We start from the raw sequence: 24722 nt of genomic DNA, 5'->3' as shown, positions 1-24722 counted from the left end.
ATTGTCTTTTTTACGAGCACCGCGTGTAGGTACGCATCGATGGCCCGATTCGAGTGCTCGAATCACTAGCTGTGTGTTCGAACGAATTAAAATTGTACTTTCCGACGTTTTGGTAAGAAGCTTTGCAACTTCTTGCGATTCGTAAAGGAAAGAATCGTTCTTGTAAACGATTTAATTGTAGACTCGAATGATTTCGTTTTTGTAGCAATCGTATATTCAAATAGTTTTATTCTCTTCTGATAGGTTTGAATTGCTTGGGTTCGTTTAATTATAAATTTATATTGGTTTGTCTTTTCGTGGATGAATAGTGTAAATAATTTAATTCTTTATGAAATAGTAACATCTACTGGAGTTAATTAAATGTAATATCTGTGTGTTAAATAACGTTCACAGTGAAGTTCTTGATTTCTTTGTTTGTTTTGTTTAATTTACTTATGATACTGAAATGTGTTAATTACGGGAAGAAATGTATAAAATTTATCTATTTAAATACTGAAGGTGTTTCTTCGAAATATTTAAATAATATATTTAACGTTACTTGAATATCCAGCATTGAAATGTGGAATTAGATAAACTGTCTGGGCGATTGAACATAGCTACTAAAACTTTGAACATTATTTAAGCATAGTAAGAATACACTGTATTGTACCGTTCCGGGCGCTTTCTCCTTTTTCCAGACATGGTAACTCCAGACAAAGGTCGCCGGTCGGAAATCAGGAAGACGCAACTTTGTTCGCGTCAGAGTGTTGTTCTGTGACAGCAATTACCGTGACATGAAGTGAAGGGACCGCGGTTCCCTCGAAGAGAGTGCGAAAATCCTGAAAGTTGCAACAAACAGCCGAGACTACGGTTTCGAGGTCTTGCTTGCGAGATACGACGCCCGGTAGAAAAAATTGCAGCTAGAACGGTGAGTTACTCCACTTTGAGTTTCATGATCGATAACCCGCCTTGTATTATGAATTCTTATAGTCTGGTCATTGTTCGCTATATCTACTTCTTACAATTATCGACGGTAACTCTGACTCATGTATTTCATCGATCTGAATAGTAATGCACTTACGATTTGATTCAAACTGGAACGGATGTAGTAAATATACCTTAAAAGAAATTTGAAGAAATTTTATTGTACTAGTAGAATGTATTGTCGAAATAGTGTCATTATTTTTTATGATACTTTCTCTTTCTGATTTATTCATCAGATGACCTATTGCATCTATAATGAAATCTGGAGCTAGATAATATGTTATTGCATAATATTCAATTACTTGATGAACGTTGACCTTACGAACGTGTAAACAACTAAATTTATTCAGCGTTAACATTTCATTTGATTTAATTACAATGAATGAAACCAGTAATAACGCAGCAAGTTCATTTACTTATTCGCAACCAGAAAATTTACATTACATACCGCACACTTCCGATACACAATATAATTACAAGTACAACAATTCATATCGAATAATAGAAGATGCCTCGGCTATAAATGCCATTGGAACATACCGGGTCGACGAAGGGTATTCAGAAGTGGTTCGGAATGGTTAATGGCAGCCCGGGAAAAATGGCTGTCCTAGCGTGCGGCAGAGATTAAACAAAGCCGAATCGCTGGTTAACGCGAGATATTTAGAGGAAAAATTCGCCCTGGTAACAACCTATCGGAGGAGGCTCGTTCATTTTCTCGTGGTCGCACACGCGCGCACCTGCGCGCAGCAAGTCGCTCGTTTACGTTACGCCCGGTGCGGTGGCCTGGTGATTTTTCAATTTGCCACGTCTTTCGGCCCATTGTGACCGCAACCCGGCGTTTATCCTGGTTTTCGGGTCGCGCATCGATATCGACGTTTTCGGCAATTGATTCCCGGAGAGGCCGTACAGAAAGCTTTTAATATCGGCGACCATGAATAATTTCTAGGGAACATTCATATTCCGATGCCCATGGCAAACATCCATCGCTGCGGTATCTGCATCCGTTGCTCTTTCTCTGTTTATACGCTGGCAGAAATTGACGGCCGGCGAAATATAAATCGAGTAAATTCCGCGTCCACCAGATAAGTACACACCGGCACAGCGGTCCCGGAAAAATTGTATACCGAACAGATAAACTTGTAACATGGATTGACGGGAATAACACGCTTTTGTCCGCGATTCTTCTGTTTCCATGCTTTTTAGGGGAGTGTTAATATTTTCAGATCATCGGTTTTCACGCGATTATTCCATTCGATTTCGGGATTTTGTTTGTTGGTTTGCTTATCGTTTTGTATCTTACGTAGCTGTAACGGATGTAACGGATGTAGCTGTAGAGAAATGAAATGAAATCGGTGCTATAGATCTGGTGCTTTAAAGTTATAGATAGACTGCAGATCTTTGTACAAATTTTTAAGGACATAATCATAAAAATAGAATCACAGTGGAAACAGTTTCTCCTGAAAAACACTGTAAGAAACACTACACTTCGGATATGTTATATATTATGTATTTTATTGCGTACATTTTGTGCAATGTTGCACTTTCAGATTCCCCGTAAATACACAAAAATATAGTCTAGTTATGAGGAATGATGTATTTAGGAACATAATAACTTTTTCATGGTTTAAATTTTTCTACACTTTATTTAAAAGATTTGTCGGATTCAGTAGAATATTGCAACAGAAAATATCGCGAATGAAACAACTGGAGGCAGGGAACATATTAACAGTCTTCTTCTTAAAGACAGAGTCACTCTGTGTTTATTTACTCATCTATTTATATAAGGTTAAAGTGTCTTTGCTAAAGACTAATCGTCAGAATATTTCAAGATCAATTCTTACATTCCTTTGCACGAATAAGGAATTACAAGTAAAATGTGTTTAATGAAGAGTTTGTACAGTATTTTATGAGTTTTAATTACATAAGTGGTATTACACAAGGACAAATGCTTTCCCATTCATCAAGTAAGAATGTTTCTTGTAAAGGCATTCGATTCGAAAGTTCCCGTAGTCCCTGTTAATTCGGCCGACACGCCACTTTTCTTCAGATCTGAATAAGATTGTATATTTTAGTACTCGGCGAGTTTCTTCGTTAGACACTGCTTGGGAACCTGTTAATTATATTAAGTAAAACTCCGGCGTGCCTGCCCCTCTCTTTTCCTTCGGCAAACGCTTTGCAACTTCGTTAAACAAGACTCTTCCCCACGGTGTCTTATTCCACACGGTGCAACCGATGTTGAACTTCTAACTCCGCGGTGTATATCTTTCCAACTTCGTTTCCCGGTTTATTCGAAGTAGCCTGCATTCTTAAAATTGCCCCGATCCTCCGACGAATTTGCAGTTTACAGTCCGGCGGGGATTTTTGAACGAACCGGGTGTTTCGCTCGGTGTGTTTCGCGTAGAAATTAGCAGCCCTTCTGCTTCACGGTTCCATGGGCAAACTTGTTCCGTTAGTATTAGCCCCCGGAAATGAATTGCGGTTTTCGGTGGACCATACTCGGCTTTCGTTTTCAGCGTAGTCGCACCTCTACCGAACGAACATTTTCGGGACTGAGGGCACAAGTCACAATAAATAACTCTTTAGAATTCTTCGAAATGAGGAAAACAATATTTTACTTCGTATTTTTTTATATAATAGACTCCAAAGTTGCAAATTATATTTACACGAATCAATAATCAATTATAATCAATAATTAAGCTTCCACGTCGTATATATCCATACGTACCGTAGCCAATCAAACAACTAGTTATAAAATAAAGCTAAACAAGTTGAACGATCAATATTTCTCACCAAGAACATAAAACAAAAGACAAAAATTGGAAAACTGATTAATCTGATAATATAGGGATAGGGGAAAACAGAAAATTTCCAATCAAACTTTAAACAAACTGAAACTTTCCAATAAACCCGGTCATTTGACCGTTCGCGGTATGTTCACTGTTAACTCGAACGATTAACCAAAAACAACTTATCTTCCGATTATCGAAACCGTCGTGCCATCGAAACCTTATTAACGTGAACAACTCGCATCTTCCCGGATTTTAAGCAAGTCCTCGCACGGCTTCCCAAAACCTGTCAATTATTCCCACCGCGATATTGTATTCCGAAAGCCGTGGGATCTAGTAGATATTCAGGGAAGCGCCCGGGGTGTTCGAAATAAATACAAATACCGTGGGTGACGGCGCGAATAAAGGGTGTACACAGAGGGTGGTGGACTCTTTTTTTCCTCCCCGACTTTCGCCACGAAGCGTGGCGTGGCGGCGCAGACGGCCGAAGAGGAATGCATATGAAACGTCAAATGCACTCAGCACGGTCCATCAAAATGCAAATATCTTTTATCCGCACGGGTAATGTATGCGTCCGCCGAGAATCAGTATTCAACACACCGACCCGCCCCTACGGTATCGGGAACCGGTGTGTTGCGCGGATACGGGGTTACCGTGGGCCGGGCCGGGCCAACCCTCCAAAAAAGAACGGCTGGGCCACCCTCTTGGCCAAATCTTTATTTTACGACTTCGATACCGGGATCGATGGACCCTCGGCTCTCGATGACAGAATCCGGTCGGGCAAACCGTAACCAATTTTAATTGATACGACCTCTCCACGATACGACGTACCCCACGAAAGTGTCCGGTCGAAGTAGATTCGGCCGGATTCCTTTGATGCGTCAGCCTGTAAGCTATAAATCGTGAAACCTGCGCGCGTTCGACGAGGGTTCTTTTATCGTTTCAATTTACATTTCTCTCTTCCACCGTGTGCGTCTCTCGCTGTTCCTCTCTCTCTCTCTGTTTCTCTGTTCTCTGGGCTTTACGGATCGCTCCGCGCCCAGCATATGTTGCGGAATTGATTTTGGCTTGCTTTGCGAATCCTTGATTTATTAACACGTTCAACGCCGAGTTTACGGGACAGAATACGCAGAATGAGAAAAACATAATGTGAAATTATTTAAGTGGATCGCGCTGTTAGCGTTGGGTGTTTGTATCGCTGAATGTCGCTGAGTTAGGTAATATTATGATACGGAAATGTTTGAAAATAATCGTCGGTCAATTTAGCGAATTGTGGTAATTCGATTTGATTGACACGACGTTCGATTTGTTCACTCTTTGCATTCGACAGTTTTTCACTAGAAATATCCAACGTTTTCTGATGAGATATAGCCGATATTTTTTAGAACATAATAAACATTTTGTCATATAAACAAGAATATCAGATAATCGATAAAAACGGTAAATCGCTGTTTGCTTGATTTCTGCTGGTGCCCGTCGCGTTTTATGCACTTCAGTTGCTCTGATTAATGAAATAAATTTGATGTCATTTCGTACTTAAAAAACCTTTTACTATTTCGTGATGTTGGAACAATTATTAAGGAAATTTATTTCAAATTCAAAAAGGTAAGAATCGATCAATAGCTTTGGCACTCAAATTTTAAAAGTTTAATAAAAAAGGAACTTAATCGATTTCTTCCGTATGCGGCACGATTTTTTGGTTATTGGTTATTGTACGGGATGCATAGAATGTATAAAGTGAAAATTGGATAGTTAGGACAATTGTATTATTCAGTTTTGGAAGGTATGATGGATCATTTTCTATTAAAAAATTCAACGCGAGATGAAAAATGTCAGGTATTATATTGAAATACGAATCAGTTGCCGAAGTGAACAAATTTACAGCTCTAAAGTATATATTTTTACTTTCTGTTGTGTTCAATTAATTTTATCGCGATTAACAACTATTGTCCGATATTTACAGATTGATACTCGAAGACAAACATTTGTTAAGATATTCAGGATGCACCTTAAATTGCGGTGTCCGCATTCCGTTTTTGTGTTGCAGATTGGCAAAACTGTCGGAGCGAGTTTTAATTAAATTCCGTGTTTGAATTTCGAGGGTCGGTGCGGTAAGTTTTAGAAAGTGTCCGCGTCGTTCTGGGATTTACTAGAAAGTTGAACGCTCGCCGTGAAAACTGTCGACAGGATGTTCCAAAAAGTCAGAGCAGCATGGTGTTTCTAACTTTCGTGTTATTCTAAATTCCGCGAAATTTCATTTCCGTCCGCTGGTAAAATTGTTGGGTCATCGTTTCGCCGCGTGGTACACGACGGAACTATCGCTTTCTTCCGTTTCGTAAATCTCCACCTTTCCGAGTCAACGAATATTTATTTCATTCTCCTCACTAAAAAAAAATTATTTTCTACGGGACACGTAACACAAGATTTACGGAACGCGTCAATTTGTTGCATATTGAATGTTATAAACATTATATAACAAATGTTTCAGTCGATTTTTACTGACGCAGTAACACAAATGTATATTTTAATTGTATATTGCTAAACCTCTATTTTCCAAAATCCAAATGAACGAACACCAATTTTTCTGCGATCAATAGAATGAATTGCACAATAAATGTCCGTGAAGCAAGTGTTAATCCTCTTTCCCGATGAAATTAAATAAATACAGGTATCGACGCTAATTATACTTTCCCCGTGCGAATAAGTTCCGAATGAAACATTTCGTTTAATAATTATATATATTAGCAGTTATTAAATCCATTCGCGAATGATTAAAATGAATTCGAAATCACGGGAATCGCATGCGTTCTTTAAAAATTATGTCCGATACTTGCTCATCGGATTTACATTCAAGTCGCGGAACATGGCCGTAACATTTATTCGATTCTCCACGGCCACTCGAAGATGATTGATATACAGCCGGATTGTAGACAAAGTGGACACTTCTGCCCTATCGGTAGCGTATCAATCATTTATATAACTCGATAACAGAAATCCTCGTGAATCGAATGAAGTCCTTTATTCAACTTCGCCGCGTCGAATAGAAAAGCTCGGCATTCATCATGCGCTCGTGATACAACCAATAGAGACACGCAGATTCTTCTCACTATCATTTTGAAGAAGCATTTTATTCTTCTTGGAGATAACACTTGTAAATTCATAAATTCTCGTATGATTCCTTATTCAAGTATAACGTTATACAATCTGTTTCGAAATGAATTGTGCATATTAACTACAAGTTCACGAACATGATTGTATTTATGAGAGGTCATTTTGGTAGCTTTTACGTTTATAAAAATATGTTTGTTTATTTAGGCGCATATTTTTCTGTTGTACTGAATGACACAGTTTTGAACGCCACTGTTTACTAGTGGTTTTCATTTTGCAGCTTACAATATGTAAATATTAAAGAAGACTGTTTTATATATGAAATAAATGAAACGTGTATATTTGTAAACTGACCGTTTAAATGGCCGGTTTTCATAATTGATTAAAAATTCTGTATTCTCTTTCGTCCATTTGTTTTTATATCAGTTCTTACACTATCCGATAAACCAGTTTTCCAATTTTTGTCTTTTCTTTTGTTTCTGTTTTCATTAAGAAAAATATATCATCCAGCCAGTTTTATTTATTTTATAACCACTTGTTTGACCAGTTACGGTAGGAATAGATGTTTATTACGTTTAGTGCTATATAAGAGAATTTCCGTCTAAGTATGTTACCATTCTACTAGTTATCATTATAATAATCAAGACAATTATCCATTTCATCTTAAAATCAAAACCACTGGAGTTGTAAAATAATACTCCTTTTTAATAACTCACTTTTATCAACTTATTTTAATTCAACAAGGAGACCAACCTGCTTGCTATTTCTCATTTATATAATTATTTAACTCATTCACCTATGAAATATCTACAGAACAGTCTCTCGAATAATAATATTATGACAGTCTTCGATTCAGCAGTTAATTAAACTATTCTTTTTCAATGGATAATTTTATCTGAGAATCTAGCGTAACGAGCTATTTCTTCCAAACTGTTGACTGTTTGAATCGCAAGGTGCCGGGACCCTTTTTTCGTGGAGATCTCGAATAGCTGGAACACTTAGGATCCCTTCGCGAAGGTTACACCGAGTCGGACGTTTAGAAAAACGGACGATTTTATCGCGAGCTAAATTGAATTCCGCCATTGGTTGACGAGATCGGGAGAACAGAGTGCGGAGAGTGTACGGGGAGAAGCGGCGGACCAAGACAGATGTAGGGGCGTATTACACGCCCCTTATTACCAGTTGCAGTCGCGTGTATTTGCATACAAAAGGGGTTCGTTTGAGAGCTCGTTCCTTCACTGCTATTAAATATTTCCTAATCGACTGAAGATGCTTCTTCAGTGAAATAATAGAGAGGAATATTCTTCATTTGCTTATCGGTGTATTTCGAAAGGCATTTAATTTAATATCGTCCACATTTATCTGATTTAATATGATTTATTGCGTCACTTCTTGTTATACGATTTCTTATGGGAAATGTTCATTGAAAATCCATCAATTCCGTTGCTTTCATTCGTTTTGTAAAATTTCATTAAACGAAACGAAATGAATGCGAACGGAGCAAAAATTAATTTCTTTCAGCGACGAATGGCTCGGTAATCTCGTTAATATTATTATCGAATAATTAATGAATAGTTTCGAGTAATTAAATTTAATTCCTTACAACGATTCAGTAAAGCAATCTTCTTTGTAAAGTTTCATGATTTCAGCGAGGAATGCACACTGAGCACACAAAGGTTCTTTATATTTGTAATTGTTTCTTTCGAGTAATCCGCCCTCTGCATGTCGCGAGATGCAATTTCGAAGAATTTTAAGCTTCTCAGGATAAATAAAATCCCGTTGGGATTCTTCGTTTTATTTACCATTCCGCTAACGTTGTTTGCTCTGCGTTTTGAAAGCAACAGCAGAAACGGCAGTAGCTGCTCTTGGCTTCCCGGAAACGTATGTTGGATCAGGAAAAAAGGAGCAGCGAAAAGGTCGCGTACCGTGAGAATCAAGTAATTCTTTATGCGTGCTCCCTCTATGCTTGTACTATCTCAGGTATCTTCTTCGCTGTGCTAACAATCCCCGGTTCCCGGGAAAATGTATACACTCGGCGTGTGTGCAGAAGAGAAGGATTTTTCCAGATGGAAAGTTTCAAAGTGCACCTCTCAGAAACTAGTTTTGAACGGAGTTGGCGCAAAAAAAGTCAGCGTTCTTCAAAACTGTCTGGAATAGTTAATAAATAACAACTTCCGTCAATATTATTCCGAAATCGTGACGTTCATCCCCTTTCCGAGTTACTTATGAATTAGAAATCGATAAATCGTTGATTATCGTACACATTACAGACATAAGAAACCTAAATACAGTTAAAAATTGTCTCGAATAGCTGATAAATAATAGACACACTTTAGTGTTGATAATGTTATATTCAGTTTCATTCTCTGCCATTAATTAATTAGAGACTGAAAAGTTTTCATGTCAAAATTACTCACATTTATTATTAATTAAAAGACAAAGAAATGCTTTATCAAACAGTACCCAGGGTCTAATTACAATTTTTATCGTAGAATGTGTGTACTAATTACTCAGCAAATATTCCTATCATCTCCCGTTTCCTGCCATTGCACTAGAACCGAAGTCAAAGTTACCCCCAATTAACAAATTCCCGAACAGTAAAAATAAATCGAATACGATATGAATCCTAATTGAGGTATCCATTTCACTGAAACATTCCACAGGAACACATGTACACCTGAAAACCGCGATCACCGATCGCCAAATCATGGGCTCGAAAATCATCGGAGGTTTCCGTTCCAACTAATAATAGGTTTATCACGCGTGCCGTTGTTTTTCATTAACTGATTTGCCCGGCCAGCGATTTCATTCATTAATTAAACAAGAGTTCCGACACGTCCGCGGACAACGTTGTTCCAATTAGTGGCTGACGATCGGCAAGGTGAATTAAATTTCGAACTAATAATAATCCGCTAATAACGTTTTCGATTTAGAAACTCACCCGCGGATAATTAAATACCACTCTAGTTCTCGAATTACGAGTTACGATCAATCCCAAACCAACGGAACGACCATTTCTGTTCTCTCGGGAAGGAGAACTGCGAAAATATCGCGTGCGCGCTGCAACTTGCACTCGAACGGCCGATTCCGTTCGATTGAATGGACCCGATCGAGCTTAAGTTGTTTAACTGATCGTCAGTGAACAGGTGAAATGAGATTCCGCGGTTTTTCCTATGCAAGTTAGAATAATTGCGTGCGTTCCTACGCACATTATGCTATTTATCGCCGATCCCGCAAGCATTTCGGTCATTCTTCATCGATTACGTTTTGTTCTTAACACTAAACACACTGGTATTTGATATACACCTATTCCTACCGTAACCGATCAATAACTGATTATAGAATAAAGGTAAACAAATTAAACGACAAATTTATCTTAGTGAAAACATAAACAAAAGAAAAGACAAAAATTAGAAAACTAATTAATTAGACAATATAAAAATTGATATAAAGTTGAATGAACAAAAGAAAATGCAGAATTTTTAATTTAACTTGAAAACCGGTCATTTGACCGGTCGCGGTACGTTTAGTGTTAACACTTTATATGTAAGTTCACACTGTGATCGGTCAAATAACTGAGTACAAAATAAATTGTCGTTATCGTCAACTGTAAAATATTTTTATGTTGAGTTCATATTAAAGATTGAGTTTTATATTCAAAAATTATTTGAGAAAAAATAAATTCTGGAATTTCCTTGTTTGAACGTTCGCCATTTTGCTAATCTTTCATATAAATTATTCATCCTAAGTACTTCGGGCGAGAACGTTTCACATTTTCGTTTGTTGTAACAAAATATTTGACATTTGAACGTAAATATTGTTTTTCTATAACGAATGCTTGAGATTTATAGTGAATGTGTATCCACAATAAACGCAGAATTCATTTTCATACTGACAAGTCAATAACGTCATTGTTACGAGTTCTCGAATTTGAAATATGAACATGAATTCCATGTTTATTGCAGATATGCATTCACTGTAAATTTTATGCATTCGTTACTGAAAAACGGTATTTACGGAGCATCCGTATGAACAAAACAATTTCGTAACTATGTGCTGAATTTAATGGAAAAGTTTTTCCGAGCGTTTCATTGGTTGTTATAAAACAATGGTTAAAATGAATTATAACCACAATCACATGCTCGCATTTCACCACGTATTTCAGAATTTTTCATTTCTTAAATACATACGTTTCTACATTTTATATTTTCTGTTTTCTAGAATGTATGGAAACATATATGTACAAGAATCTTTGTTACATTATTATGATAAAATTTGTCTAGTTTTAATATTTAAATATGAAGACCTGAAAATTACTGATTCATGTTAAATGTTCACGTTTGTAGCAACTAATAAACAAATTTATCGTCTTTATTTATTTTCAATTATTTAAATATTTCTAAATAGCAATAGTATCAACTATATTACGAAAATATTACTTCAAAAATATACTTCTTTCATTTCAGGCGACCGTTGCACATCCCCTTAACGCTCCCCGACGTCAAAAGAGCTTTAGAATTATATTTCTCGCATTTACAGAGTGCGATATATATTGCACAAGATTTTTTATTGCGCGAAGAAGGGGAGCATGATATCCCTTTATGAAAAACTGAAAAAATAAAGTCCGCATATTACGCACGGTACAACGATTGTTGGGGATTAACGTATTGCCGGCCAATAACCGTAATTTATTTTTCACTAAATCGTCCCGCACGTTTAATCCTTTTGCGGCGGAATTAATTTCGCGCGATGATAAAACGGCGTGTTAGGGACTTTTCTTTTGTCTCCTTTTTTTTCGACTGTGTCGTTGGCAGTGATTCAAGTGTCTGAGGGAGCGGCGTTGTAAATGTTAGCAGTGTGTTGTAGGAGCGAGGGTAGAAATTAATGTGGTCGACTTACAGTGGGCTTATAAATTTGTCTAAAGTTATTCCGGTAAAGTGAACAGATAATTTTGCTAAATGTACGTCGTGAAATTCCTAAGTGAAATATTAATTTTCTTGTTTAACGGGTTTGCTTGAACTGGAACATAAGGTATTCTGGAATTTGGCGATCGTTACATCAGATAAAGAACAATCGTACATCAAATGAAAAGCAAAAAGTAAATGGCAAAATTTGCTGTTCAGCAATCATTTAAATTTACGTATTTAGTAATTCATTTATGCTATTTTATAATATTTTAAACTATTCCCTTTAGTATATTGCGTTTATTACCTTGCTCTTTGAAAAGCGAAATACTGTTCGTTGAATTTTATCAATAATGGTGCTGATAAGTACTAGGCGCGAAGGAGATTACTGGTACCAATTAACGCAATTAGAATACAAAAGTATTACCCTCCGGCGAGAGAAAACTCCGTCAATTTTTAATGACCAGTGTAAAATCGAGTAACGAGAAAAAAATTACACGATCCGTGATCAGAGGTTAACAAAGTTAACGAACAACTCGCTATCGAATAAAAAGTAAAGTCGCGAGGGGCTTAGTTATCGTGGGAAGCAGCAGGGACTAAAGTTGAGAGAGAAAGAGGGGATTGGGAGAGGTAGCTAGAGTAAAAGTAAAGAATCGTGACTGACTAACAAAACCTGACGATAAGAATTATAAAGGTGGCGGACAAAAGGGAGGATGACGGAAACACGGAAAAGAAAAATGCATATTTTTATTCAACGGGGAATTTACAATTCAACCACACAACGTACAATAGACCACGATATTACTTTTTCCGGCGAAGAAAGTTTAACCTGCCGGATGATTGTACAAAGAGTTTCACATACTATGAAACCTAGAATACCAACTTTCTCGAATATAATGCATCTGCTTTTTGCATGCATTCTGCGCCAAGTCTTGACAAATATTCTACAAATGAGTACAACGGATATTTTATAAAATAAGTTTCTCATTTGTTGAGTATATGACTATTCTTCTGTATAAATGTTTCAAATAAACTTTTCATGCGTATTACTTATGCCATTCACCTTTTCCTTTGACAGAAATTGAGATTTATTGCGGAATCTGCAGTAATACATTTAATTCTTTCGCGAATACACAAGGTATCTAAAAAAAAGAACTTACTATGAGACAATAAATATTGTTCTCACTTTCTAAAGCTTGTATTACGAGAAATCGAGTTTAAACGAATACAGTTACCTTTATTATAATTATTATCTGCAATTCATAGATTCAAAGGAAGATTTTACACTTTGCATAGATCCTTTCCGCGCGAAAGGATTTAGAAACAATTTCTCGTGAACCGTTAATGAATTCCATTCGAATTTTATTCTATCGACCGTTAAGACCGTAATCTACCCGTATTTGCCAGTTTCCTCTCGCAATTGCGCCAAGGGATTCTCTGGCTGCAACTATGATTATCGGAGTCAGTTACAGCAAGCCAGTGCTGCCGTACGCGTTATCACCTGCAAGCTATCAATAATAGAAGAGCTGCTTTGCACAGCCAGATCATCGTCGTGACGAAACGAGCAATCGTGCCCACGTAAGCCTCCAGATTATCGCCCTGGGTTCCTGTTTCCCTGCTTAGAGCAGGTTATATTCACCGCATCTCGTTAAGTTTATCAAATCCTTTTGATCTTGCATATGCCACTGTGTTAGCCATTGTTGCATTAATGCTGTTTTGATACTGTTAGTGTTAAATAGATTAAACAAATTCGTATTAATTTTGTGATATTTCCAGCTTACAGGAGAACAGTACGTGTTCTTATTTCTGTAGGAGTATTAATCTATCATCTACACGAAAGAATTATTCTTAACTTTTAAGTACAGATGTGCGGTCTCACAGACCTCTATATAAAATATCGTGAATTTTGAAACCAGTGAAATTTTCATTATATAGTTGATACTGTTACTATGTAGAGGTAGTTAAATAAATAAACACAAATAAATACAATACATCTCTTTATCAATCGTTACAAACGAGAATATTTAACATTAATCGGTAATTTTCAGACTTCTAAAGTTTTTCCCTGGAAAACTCACCATTTTCTAATAAGATATCGATATTTTCTCAAACTGACTTGACGAGAAATCGCACATAAATTGAAGAATTATTTTTTTTAGTATTTCACATATTGATGTACTGTACAAAGTTTAATATTAAATATCAAACTTTATCATTTTGCCGTGACAAATCAATTAGCGACTGAGAAGCGCCTATGCAAAGGATTGAAGGTTAAATTCAGGCCCAGACCTAAAAGTTAAGGCACTATCTTTTTAATAAGTTCAATAATAATGCATCAATTTAAATGTAAAATTATGATACAGTAGCTAATGTTTTCACGAAACATGATACTTGCATTAATGTGTTAATCTTCAGCACGATTGCTTAAGAGTTCACAACGTTGCACACCCAGTTAACTTTGTGTGAAGAGTTGAATAATGGTACGTAAATAGACCAGTGTAGACTTATTCATGAAAACTGTTGTGTTTGCTGTGGTTTATATTATGTCTACTGGAAATTTCTTTTTGAATAAAAAAAATAATACATTTTCAATGCATTCATTGATATTTCCTTAGCAATAAATTTCCATCGTTACTAATGACTTCTCACATGCTTCAGCGTGGTGTTAATTTGTGGATTTCATTTAGGTAGAATGACTTTGGAGTAGACCTAATATAGAAACTCGAGTTTATTTTTTTTATCTATTTGTATATAACATATATTGATTTGTTTATATATAAATTCCAAATTTCTTCTATTCGTAAAAATACAAAGTTGAGAATGTCGTCGTTCTCTGCTAGGAAAGACTTAGCACTTTACGTTAATTACAAATTTTCCTGATAAAGAGAGACGCCTATAAATAAACGATTTGGTATTGAAAATCCTCGAATCTTCTTTAATCACATGACTTCCCATTTGACGTAGAATTTCATCGGAATCGGATTACAATTTCGGAATAATGAACTAAATAGGAAATCGATCGAAAGAAACGGGAAACGAAAAAAACGTGAATAATGTGCTTCGATGTCAACAATAAATCCGTTAAGCTTAATGAATCCCTTGATTTCTGTTTCAAGCATATAAAAGTATAAAATGCAGTTTATATGCATGAATTTCTAAATTTATGTAGATAGACACGTGGAATACGGATTGACGTGAATTTAAATTTAAAAAACGTAAGATCGTCGAAAATTAAGCGTCTGGACCGACTAATTAGACGACTGAAGTAAAATATTTACATGCGAAGAATTTCAGCTACGACGAACGTCACCGCGCGTGAAAAGAGACAATATTTGGTTCCGAAGGTTCATTAGAAAAATCCTGACTTCACGGTGATTTAATTACCTCAGGTTTATACGTTTCATTAATGGATGATGCATCTCCCCGTGTATCAGACGCGTTAAATTTTCGGTTGAAGAGGGTTCCCTCTAGGCGTAACGAATGACCGTCGCATCAAACCGAAATTTCGTTGGACTGACCATAATGGCCGGCAAATTGGGTATATGAAACGCAGTTTACCATCGCCACGCATTCCGTACCGCGTATCTAGATACGAACAATTCCTAAAGTTTCCGGGTGGTCCGAGAGGGTCAGCTTCGGGTCTGACAAGTGTTGCGAGAAGTTTACCCCTTCCGATTTCAATGAAATATGGCGGTAAGTCTAGGTTATACCTATACAGTAAAAATTACTTTATTTCCAGCTGTAGATTTCCAGCCTATTTTGAAAATAGTACGCACAAATTTTAGTGTAGGTTTCCAACATACGCCAGTACTCGCAGTAACAGAAAGTCGGTTACTATTCCTATATTACTTGTATTCCGTATTTTTGTTATAACTTTTGAAAGAAGCTCTATATGACCTATGTCTACATAACAGTTTTTTCTTATTTAGTGCCATAGAATATACTGACAAAGTTTGAACATTAAAACCTTGGACACCCTTTATATCGTAAAGTTCGAACTCGTAGATTCGTTATTGTCTAGGCCGATGTCGTCGTAGATCGAGCGTATTATCGATCGAAAGAGTGAGAATAGGTACTGTGTGGGGGTGCGATCCTTATCGCAGTGGTCCCTACCACCGCCTGCAGAGAAACGAATATTACTCGTCCCGCACGTGTTCGAAGGGCCGCCGATATCAGCGCGGCTGGATCCTTAAACAACTCACGGCCGTGTCCACCGTGGGGGTTCCCGTCCTAGGGCTACGGAAGCGTCTGCGGCCTTGCTCCCCCCCCTTCTCGGGCCGACCCTACCCAGAAACTTCTTCCTTTTCCTCATCCGCATCCGAGCTGATCAGCGACAACTGATAGCCGCGCCTCACGAAAGGGGTTTTAATTCCGCGCTGAGTCAGCCGCCACGCATTTGCCCGGAAAGCAATAAAGTTAAGTGTAAACAGTAGTCCTCTCTGCGAGACGACCCCGTTCGCCGGATGGGGTTACGCCTTTCTCTCGTGTCGTCTTCGTCGTTCGTCGTCTGCCGTGATACGTGTCCGGTGTTGTGCGACACGCATGTCTGGGGGTGTTCATGCGTTAATCGCCGCCGACTCCGCGAGGGCTCGCACGGATTTCGAGCGACACCTCGGACGAAGATTCAGAATGGATTTTTCGCGGGGAAGACTTGTGTAGCGCGTCAACTGAGGGAGCAAAGTAACTTAGTTGATGAAACGGAAAGTGATGCAAGGCTCGGAGCGAGCGGTTTAACATTCATGCGTCTACGGGGTAGGGTAGAGCGAGACGAATCGGATTAGTTCAGATTTAACAGCGAAAAATTAATAGTTAAAACTCCGAGTCAATATTTTTTTCATGGACTTCATGTTAATAGATATTCAGCTTCAATACCAGTAAAAAAATAATTAAAAATCTTAAATTAACATAAAATTCATGAAAAAAATATTTATTCTGGGTTTTAACTATTAGTTTTTCGCAGTTAAATCTGAACTGATCTCGGTCTAACCGATAAATATATTTTATATTGCAAGTTGTTTCACATTGTCAGTAAAGTCGCCTTTTCCCTCGCTGACATTGCAATTTCTGTGATTGTGCGATTATATCGTATTGGAACGTCGTAAGTGAAACGTTAATTTTGAATAATTTAAGGGAGAAGCTATGTAGGTATAGTTAGGTATAGTAGGTAGCTACTTTATGTAGGTATTAATACATATTATATTAAGCAAACAATCATTATACCTGCAAGAAGTAATTCCTCCGTTAGTTACGAAAGTCTTCGTTGCACGTAACTATTCTCCAAATAAAACTTTCCAGGGTACGCGTGAAGTGTTCTGCCACCGTTCCTGCGTCTTAATACAATATAAACACAGGCCGATAGAGCGTGAGCTTCCCCTGTCCGATCCGAGCTTATCCCAGTTTGTTAGATTCTATTCGATATTTTCGAGGCTGTGACGCGCATACGGAAACAGTGGCAGAAGCCCGGATCCGTGGATCACTTTCAGTGGCAATAACGGACGAAGAAAAACGGGGAACATGCGAGACACATAAATATGGCCCCTGTTCGGTGGCATTAGGAGCTTATCGTTATTCTGCACACGTTGGCCGTTCGTCGCAGCCCACAGGCACTAACTACTTGCGTTACGAGTCGACCAAGAACCTCCCCCCGTAGATAAACAACAAGGGGGAACGGCTACTACCACCATCGTCGCCCTTCCACAGGGCCCACCTCTCAATGGCTATAAGCATTTAATTTGCATAGAAACGCGACTAACTTTGGCTATTAAACGTTCTGCGCCTTGAGGCTCACGTCAGCTTTCAATTACTCGGCCGGCAAATCCTCGGTGTTCACCCTCTTCCTTCATCGTTAATCTATGAGGGATTGGTATTGGAGGTATGGAGGGATTGGACATTCTAAAACACAACTGAAACGTGTAGGACTTTCGCGACACCCTATAGTACTTAACGAACAGATTCTCGAATTGTTCGAACTGCGCGGAGGGATACATTTCACGCCACGAGCACCGGATGGATGAAAGGGATTCGGTCGTCTTGTTGTGGGATTACTGAAACCAGAAGTTACGTAATTATCATGTAAATTGAAATATATTTGTTTGTGATTGCATAAATGAAAGCATAATCGTATGGTTTATTTCATTTGTGTTATATTAATAGATTTGGAAAATTTGTACTCGTAAAGGCAAATAGTGGAATATTAATGGTTGTGGTATGAAGATGGAGGAATGTATGTAGTAATTGTTGTTTCTATTTAGTCGAATAAGTTGTGGAATAACCAAAAGGCAAAGATAATAGTTTCTCTATACTCGGTACTATGAACTTAAGAATTTTTATGCCGACCATGTAAGACGTAAAGTCTAGTACAAACTACTGTACACTTAGGAAACTTGATGTAAACTTAAAATGTAAGCTCAACCATTCCAGTAGAACGAAGAATATAGTGCTTTAATAGAATATCTGTCCTCAAGAAACATATTTTGGATACTATAGTTTCAAGGGTCTTGGAAAGTGTATGAAACGTTCAGAGCCGCCGGAGTCTTCAACGGTGCCAGGAGTTTCTGAAAGCTTGGATGGTCTGAAGAGTTTCAGAAAACTCGAGAATCCCGAGAGTTTCAGACCGTTTTAAAGTTTTCGAGGTCTCTGAAATTTAGAAAGTTCTGTACACGTGAGGATTTTAGGAGCTTCTGAAGGTATAGCAGTGGAATATTTTAAAGTCTGACAATGAGAAAACTCGAGATGTCGATTATATTAGTGGTTAGCAAGGTTCTAGTGGTCCTGACCGTACTGCACTCTGATAGTCTCAACTCCACTTGAGTCTATAAGTTTCACAACTTAAGTCATCGGACTTAGCAAGTTTCAAGATCGTAATTATCGACTATCACGTTATGAAGTGTATTATTCAAGCCCCAGAAACTAAGTATCGTTGATTATCATATTACGACATCATCATTAAACTTTTCAAGTTCTTATGTATCTCTCACATAAACTGAAAATGTTGAAGATTTGCGAAGTTAAAATATCAATTAAAGTTAACAAGTTCCCGACCCTCGCTGTTAGAGGACTTTCAGTAATGTCAGACTGTTTTAGTTCTTATGTTTTTAATTATCTGTAATGAAGTATTATTCAAACTGTTTCCATCTGGACCAGGTTTATTATATTCAATCCTATCTAGAAATTAAATTAAACGGGGAAATTATATTTTCCTGAAAACTAGCCTAATAACGTGTGAGTTAAAATGTGAGTTTCTAATTTGCTACTTGTCAATACGGTTACACGTAATCAGTGAAAAGCACAAACGAAACAACAAATCAAGTCGTTTCTCAATGGCAGGTACACTTTTGCCTGTCGGCAAAACGTTTATTCGCGACAAGTAGCGGCGTCTACCAGCTTCAACTACAACAGTCTCCACTATTACAAATAGCTGGCCTGATGGCTCTTTTCAGGAACTACTTTCCATCATCCCTTATCACCGGGAGCATCTGTGGCCTCATTTGCAACCATGTATGGGCAGACCACTTCTTTTTCTTCCCCCGTTCACCTTATTCGTTTCTTCGGCTTTCTCGACTTCCACCTCTCTTTTAATCTCACCGGCTTTTCAGACGATGTGAACCGTTTCTACTCCGACATTCCACTTCCACTGCGAATCCTTTTCGCAGCACGCTACGTACCCGTTTCGCGCAAGTTAAACTAATGCCAACTCTTGCTAATACTTCTGTGTACCGGGATACTTGCCGTATGTCTTACGCTGGCAGTTACAATGTTTCTTACGTTCCGAACTTATTCTACAAAGCAAACTAGTGCACTTCCCGTAAGTAACGCGCCGCCGGTCGAAATGAAATTCTCTCCCTTCGCTTAAATAGGAATTACGTTCATTCAAATAACCAAAGTTTGTAACAATTAGCTTTCTTTCGCGTAAAGCACAACTTACTATTCCTCTCCCTTAACATAAATCATTCTCCTTTACGTTCCATGGAAAAACACCACTACGATATTTTTTATAAACTCAACAAACCTATAACCACATTTAAGCTGAAGTCCACAGAATGAGTAACACATCAAAAATCAACTCCTCAAACGACAAACTCGAGAAAACCAAATTTTCGTTACAGTATTAGTCCCATTAACACCTACCACCACGATAAGCCGATTTGCAGGCCAGAAACTACATTTCCAAGCACAAACGATCTAGAATCTGTTGCAATTCCTTCCGATTATCGAGCTGTTTACCGCAGGTTCAACTGTTCCAAGCAGCCGGATCGTGTCGTTCAATTGAAAGGCCGAGGCGGTGCGAGGAACAACAGCCGCAACGCGGAGAAAAAGGATCGCGCCGATTTACATGCGCAATTTTCCGTGGGGCGACGGACGCACGTGCGCCGGGGCGTTACGCGTTCAGAAAGTGTTCCGTATTTCCAGGCGTAATCGGCCCCGACCATTCCGCCACGGCTAGGTGCAATTGCCGTCTAGCTTTTCCACGCTTTCGCGAGCACCACTGCGGAGATATAAAGCGCGCTCATTACCATTATTACGGGACGATAACGCCGCATTAATTCCCGCGAAATGATCGGCAATATCGGACGATAGCGGGAGGCCGCGCGGCGTGGCTGCCACGAATCCCGGGACGCTGAAACTCGCTTGCCGGTGTAATGGATTCCAGGGGTCGCGCGGGGTCGGAGGGCTCGTAAGAAGCCACCGGTCGGCCAACAACTGGAAACGACATTGAGAACTCTCAAATTTTCGGGCGGAATCACGACGAGCGTGAACCTCGAGGAACGTCATCCTCTCCTTTTAATTGTGCTCACGAACATGTGCGCTCGTTCTTCGACCGTTAATTAAACCGTACGGAGATTAGTCCCTAGGACTTGGGAAATGGACGTACGGATAGTCTGATTAAAGTTACGGAATCAATTCGAGATCTCGGAGATCGGGGTTGCGTAGGAATTTGGAAACGCAGGAATTCATTTGGGTAAGTGAGATTGGAAATGTTGCGACGCGCGATAGGTTTTTGTTGTTTTATGCTTTGGTTTGTTTCAGTGTGAATAATTGCAGGTTGATGAGAATATAGGTAACAGTGAGTTTGATATGGAATGATGTTTGCAATGATAAGTAAATATTTTGATCTATTTTACTTTTATTGTAGTTCAAATTGATTCATGTTTGTATTTTGTTGTTTTATGTTAATATGGTGTATTGTATAGTAAAGCTGAATTAAACATTTGCACTGTGTGAAGTTTGAGATATTGGATTATTATGTTTCATTCTGGGTACGCAGTAGTTTTACAGAATATTATTACAAATGAAGCTTGTAGTGTAGATTCTTCGGAATATATACTGTTTGTTGGGCGTTCACAGCAGCGTCCTTACTTGGAGCTGATTAAATGAGACCGCTTGTTTCTTCGTTAGTGGACTGTATTTCTCGTGTGTACAATTATGTCTGAACACTAAGACGCGCTTGTATGATGTATTTCGTTCGATGGTTTGAGTTGTCTGTTTCGCTGGCGATCTGCGAGTCAGATCGTCAGCTCCGAAATTTAAGAAAACACCCTGATTGGTTATCGCCAAAATTGACAAGTCCCAATCAGGGGCTTTCGAAACGAATTGTCTCCACCGTCGCTGCGCCCTTGGCGCACCTAGTCTAACGAGGGTGGGGTGCTACCTAAGACATGTAGGGACTATGTTTTTAGCTTGGATACAAATTTCTTCCAGGTACCGAGTGTCCTTAAGATACCATTTGGTCGCCCGTCAGAAATATGCATTTACAACCCATCGCTGGCTGCCACATGCGGGTGAAAGGAAAGTTTTGGAATTTGATTTCAAAAGGCCAATGAGTATTGCCGCGATGTGCCGTTGAAATACTAAACAATAAGAGTCGTTTTTTGCCCCGTGCTGTAAAGAGCTTAAGTCTCTGCATGTGTCGACTCTATTAAGCCGTGACGACTGAACACTGTTCTATGTGTGAATTTTAAATAACTGTTCATTCACCTTGACAAGGGAATTTTGGATTCTAATTGTTCGTCGAGTAATAATGTAGAACCGCAGGAACGCTAAAATTTAGCTAGAATCTATGTGGCTGCGGTCATTCACTGCGTTTTCAGCGTTAAGGAAACCTCTACATTACACACTCATAGACCCTGTGCAAATAAGTGAATGCGCGATGCATGCAAAATTTAGGAAACTGCCCAAGAAGTACTCATTAGTGTAGTCATATACTTACGTGTGTCTGCAATTCTCTATGAACAGAGGGATGAGAACATAATTTTACAAATAGAATTTTTGGAAACTGTATTACAAAATCACCACATTCTGAAATGACAGAATTCTTAATCATTTATTTTCTCTCGTTAATACGTAAAATTCATTAGTTAAATGAATTCCAAGAACATAACCAGACACTAATCTAAAAAGTACGGTATTACGTTGTATCATACAAATTAAGGATTTAATTCGGAACCCATCAAATGAATACGATCATAAAAACTGCAGTAATAACTATAAATATTCCATTTCATTTCTCAATGAAAATTCGTTGATATAATCATGCATTCCTTTATTCCCTTTTTCTGTTAACTCTAATCATTAACTATTTCTAACAAAACCAACAATAATTCATGTAGGAAACACATGCAAACTAATCTCTAGCAACAAACGTGTTTACATCGTATTCAAAAACACATGTCATAAATTGCGAACTCCCGTTCAACAAGCGACTTCATTCGTATTTTATGAATTTTCGGAACTCCGCGCTGAATTCTCCCAGTATGTCCACCCTGGAATTCCAAACTTTCCAAATTCGGCAGCCGTGCGCCGCGCTAACTTTCTCGGGGTCCCAAGTGTTTGCGAAATCGGCAATAAGTACACAGGGAAATTCGACGTCCCGTCATCGAACAGTAAACGAACTGTTCCAGCTGTTTCGAACCCGTGAATATTAACGCAAGGTGTTCGTCCGACTTCGGAAACACATTTTCGTCGCCCCCGCAATACATCACGGTCCGTCACGATCCACGTAGGAGCGAGCCGAAAATCGGGGCGAGCCAGAAATATCTCCGACGTGCTACAATAACTTTTACGCACCCTTCTTTATAGGCGCGTACGCCGACCAGTAGGAATGCTTTTACATATATCACGTGCTTGAAATTCGATAAGGGCGGCTCGTTCGCGGGGGGTGGAGGAACCTCGGTCTACCTCGAACTTTCACGACCCGCTTTCGTTCGTGCCTAGTCGATTAAGGGAAGCTGGACGCGCGTGTGCCCTATAAACGATAAAGTTTTTGTCTAGTGAGACCTACGAACGTCATTGTCGGATACAGTTAACTTAATTACGTTGATTCCAATGTAAGACAGGATTTTGTAGGCATTAATTAAATAGTGAAAATTTGGTTGAATATTACTCTTTTTAGGGGTAGGACTCCCTCTTCTCAGCGTGACTCTAGCTCTGTTTATGGTACCCCGAGACTCAGGGACGCTTTCCCTTAAGAAGGCGTCGATTGCCGAAACGCAGACAACCAGCGTTCGGCTTTCTCTTCACTAAGATTATCTCATAACAATAAATTTATCTGATTGATTATAATGTTGAACATTTTAACACTAAAACTACCAGACGGGTCAGATTGATCCATTTTAGAATTTCTAGTCTGCAGGTATTTAAATTATGACAAGCCTTTTGCGAAATACTGTAAAATAAATTTGTGTATTTGTACAGATACAATAATAATGGACCCATTAAATCTAGAGAAATATACTGTTCTAATTTTTATAGGAACATAGATATAAGTCACTTCAGTTGCTCGGTAGTTCTAGTGTTAAACTATAAATTGTATTTCGTATCATTTTATTATTCATTTGCTGAAGTTATTCACGAGGGAAATAGGACATATAATTTCATTTCACCTGCTTGGAATTTATAAAAATTTGAATCTGTCTATACGACAGGCATCTATAATTTAATACAAAATCATACGTTCCTACAACAAAATAAACAATATGATCCATTCTTTGATACCAACACTATAACCACGTAACGTCTAATTCGTTTCCTAACAAAAAAATTCCTTTTAACTTCAAAAGGAATTTATCTTCTAACCTACATTTATTACATACCTTTCCCTCGAACCAGAATACTACCTACCCTTAAAATTTTGAACCCTTTCTCATATACCCCGTTATCCGGGACCTCGGGTAACATAAAAGTGCCTTTCCAAGTCGACTTCGAATTCGATAAGTGTCTCAGCCCACAGAGGCGACGGTATATAGCGTTGCTTACCTCCAAAGATCGCGCGACCATAGCTTACAAGCACGGAGAGGGACAGGAATGGCAGCTCGGTGCTCCGTCGTCCGGCGAACATGAAAATTGTACCGTGCCGTGGCTCAACTGCCTTCTTCCGACGCCTTCTCGTTCCCGCGCCGTCCACCTCACGTGCAGACCACGACGTCCTACGGTCTTTGCAGGGTACAGTCAGGGTGGGACCGAGGTTTCCTTTAAATATTCATTCCGTGTAGCGGCCCTGCCCTGCCCACTTTAATGTTCTCCCGTTATCCCAGACACTGTTCTGCTTTTTGCATATGAGCGTCGCTGCGTTCCTTTTTTTCTCTCTCCTTCTTCCCTCTAATGCCGTCAGAAGGAGCTGGATGAAGAACTGTCGGGGTTCGGTAGTCTGGAGGACGAAGGTAGTGGGGGCCGGTAGACACGAATACCCCCAAGGTACAGATTTAATATTTATTCCTGCGAGAGGACGCGGCGAGCGAACTCGCTGCGAAACTTCTACTTGCCATTATACGCCACGTGACTATCCTTAAGTTCATGGTTGTTTGGCACTTCAGCTCTCTGTTAATCCTTTCGATGCTACCGGTGATTAAAGTTATCGGACATTCCATGTGACCTACTAACTGTTTTTCTTAATTTCGACAGATATTCCATCTTTCCTATCTTTCAATAGAATGTCCTTGAATTCTTTAATTTCACGTGATGTTAT

The 24722-nt window shown here is 38.7% G+C and overlaps 1 protein-coding gene across 3 annotated transcripts in view; it reads left to right on the top strand.

Annotated features, from left to right (window-relative positions):
• Positions 1 to 24722, top strand: part of Sema2a (Semaphorin 2a) — a 617363-nt gene that overhangs the window by 160159 nt on the left and 432482 nt on the right. For 2 of the 3 annotated variants that reach the window (XM_076371273.1, XM_076371272.1), the window contains exon 2: positions 678 to 907. The exons of the other annotated variant lie outside the window; for it this stretch is intronic. The gene's annotated coding sequence lies outside the window, so the exon portion shown is untranslated. The remainder of the gene's footprint in view (positions 1 to 677; positions 908 to 24722) is intronic. 3 annotated transcript variants of the gene reach the window in all.

This window comes from Nomia melanderi, chromosome 10 (assembly GCF_051020985.1).
Source record: "Nomia melanderi isolate GNS246 chromosome 10, iyNomMela1, whole genome shotgun sequence".
NCBI classification, from domain to species: Eukaryota; Metazoa; Arthropoda; class Insecta; order Hymenoptera; family Halictidae; genus Nomia; species Nomia melanderi.
This window is presented reverse-complemented; position numbering and strand designations above follow the sequence as displayed.